The sequence below is a fragment of the Octopus bimaculoides genome, chromosome 3 (genome assembly GCF_001194135.2).
Source record: "Octopus bimaculoides isolate UCB-OBI-ISO-001 chromosome 3, ASM119413v2, whole genome shotgun sequence".
In the NCBI taxonomy this organism is placed as follows: domain Eukaryota; kingdom Metazoa; phylum Mollusca; class Cephalopoda; order Octopoda; family Octopodidae; genus Octopus; species Octopus bimaculoides.
In genome coordinates this window covers 41,328,683-41,331,251 of record NC_068983.1, presented here as the reverse complement: position 1 = coordinate 41,331,251, position 2,569 = coordinate 41,328,683, and the positions used below count along the sequence as shown (strand labels likewise).

The 2,569-nt window shown below is 36.7% G+C and overlaps 1 long non-coding RNA gene across 1 annotated transcript in view; it reads left to right on the top strand.

The window, feature by feature from the left end:
- Positions 1-1,687: 1,687 nt before the first annotated feature.
- Positions 1,688-2,569, top strand: part of LOC128247282 (uncharacterized) — a 5,356-nt gene continuing 4,474 nt past the window's right edge. Inside the window, exons 1-2 of the long non-coding RNA XR_008263638.1 lie at positions 1,688-2,277; positions 2,427-2,493. This is a non-coding gene — a long non-coding RNA (uncharacterized LOC128247282). The remainder of the gene's footprint in view (positions 2,278-2,426; positions 2,494-2,569) is intronic.

The following is a 2,569-nucleotide window of genomic DNA, read 5'->3' as shown; positions in this document are numbered from 1 at the left end:
TATATATATATATATTCCAAAATGTAACTACACATGGACAGTTGGCGATTTGTTTCCTCATTCTTCCTTTTCTTTTGAACTTTTCTATGTCTCCTGCTTCCGAAGAATAGCTTTGCTTGAAATGTAAAACAACCACCTATTCTTTCCCTCTCTGAGCGTCTTATTAATACTCTGCATGTACTACGTCCTCGCGTTGTTGTTTTCTTGTTATCTTTTTTACCTCCGTTATTTTTTTTTCATTAATTACACACACACACATATAATTGTTAGACAGGACGAGAAACATTAAGGCAAGGCAAACATCTCAAGCCGTATACAATATTATTATAAGAAGAAATTCGAAATCTTACAGCCGTTTCTGGGATACCCCCGAGTATGGGATATTCCTTCATCAGAGACAAATAGGGGAAAAAAATATGGAAACTGAGAAAGGTATATATCAATAAGATGACAGCATAGAGGAAGGGAGTAAAAGAATAAGGAAATGGAAAGAGAAAAGAAAACTAAGCATAAAAGTTCATAGTTCAACTTTCCGAAATTATAGAAACCAGAATATGAGTCCATATATCATAATATATATATATATATCAAAATGTAATCGCAGTCAAGTATATTGCCGAGTGCAAGCTTTATCTGATATAGACCTCAATAGCTGAGTAAACAGTCCAGGCAATGCATTGAGTAAACAGTTAACTTTATGCCTAATAAATGCACGCACGCGCGCTGACCCGTACACACACACATGCTGACATACATACGACGGGTTTCTTCCATTTTCCATTTGCCAAATCCACTCACAAGGATTTAGTCTGACCGAGGCTTTAGAAGAAAACATTCGCTTAAGCAGTGGAACTAAAACCCATGTGGTTTGGAAGCAAAATTCTTACCACACAGCCACGCACCTCTCTCTCTCTCTCTGTCTATATACATATATGTGTATATGTGTTTGAAGAATCGAACAGATCTCACATTAAGGTTTCTTCCGCAAAGTCTATGGCTAACATCTTGTCCGTGGTTAAGGTTAAGATAAACCTTCACGTTGCTTAGAAAGTCAAGGAGTTAAAATGGTGAAGAGAATGTATATAAATAAAACCTACAAGACAAATAAAGTGAAAGAACTTATGTTTATTCTATTCGTTTACAGCTGTTTCGTAATCATGTGATATCGCAACAGCATTCGCACGTATATGGAATATACATACAAACACACACACACACACACACACACACACACACATATATATATATATTCTTTTATTCTTTTGTCTGTTTCAGCCATTTGACTGTGGCCATGCTGGAACATCGCCTTTTATGGAGCAAATCGACCACAGGACTTATTCTTTGTAAGCGTAGTACTTATTCTATCGGTCTCGTTTGCCGAACCACTAATGTTATGGGGACGTACACACACTAGCATCGGTTGTCAAGTGATGTTGGTGGGGGGAGTGGACAAACAGACACATAAACATATACCTACATATATATATATATATATATATATAAACGGGATTCTTTCAATTTCCGTCTCCCAAGGCTATAGTAGAAGACACTTGCCTAAGCTGCCATGCAGTGGGACTGAACCCGGAACCATATATATATATATATATATATATATATATATATATATATGTTGTATAGGTAAATGTATATATGTACACTGATATATATATATATTTATATCCCTCGTCATACACACACACACACACACACACACACATTTATGAACTTCGTTTTCCTCTCAATCTTTTCTATCGAGGAGCGTAGGCTCGAAATGTCAACGACTCTTCCAATCTTCCCGAGGATCAAACTATTACACCTGTTTGTTTTCGTTCACTCGCCTATCTTCGTCTTTTGTTTTCTGTAAATTTGAACTACATACATATATACATACGTACATAATACATACATACATACATACATACATACAAGCATGTAACATATGTGTGTGTGTGTGTGTTTGTGTATACATACTCGTACTTACATAAAGATATGTGCTCACGCACACACACACACACACACGCACGCAATGTCATTTATAAGACGCAAGCCTCATTTTCATAGTTATAACTCATCTTTTTGAGACTTAATTACCTATTGCTTCAAACCACATCTAGTTTATGTAACTGACACAAAACCAGACTATTTTCTTAAAACAGCAACCAATTTTCCAGTCATGACCATCCTCTACTAAAAACAAATCATCTTTCCTATATCACTACAAATGCAAATCGACCTCGATTTGGCTGCTATTTCATGTGCGTCACAGAAAGGGACCAGGTAGGGCTTCCACCTTGTTTACTTGAAGTGCAAGAACGTTATTCGTCCAACATAGCTTTGTTTCCTTCTCTCTATCATACTGGATGATTACCTAACTGTTATATAGAGATGTGTGTCTATTCTCGTTTATTCTCTTTTATCTGTTTCAGTCATTTGACTGCGACCATGCTGGAGCACCGCCTTTTAGTCGAACAAATCCACCCAAGGGAATTCTTTGTAAGCCTAGTACTTATTCTATCGTTTTCTTTTGCTGAACCGCGAGGTTACGTAAACACACCAACATCAGTTGTCA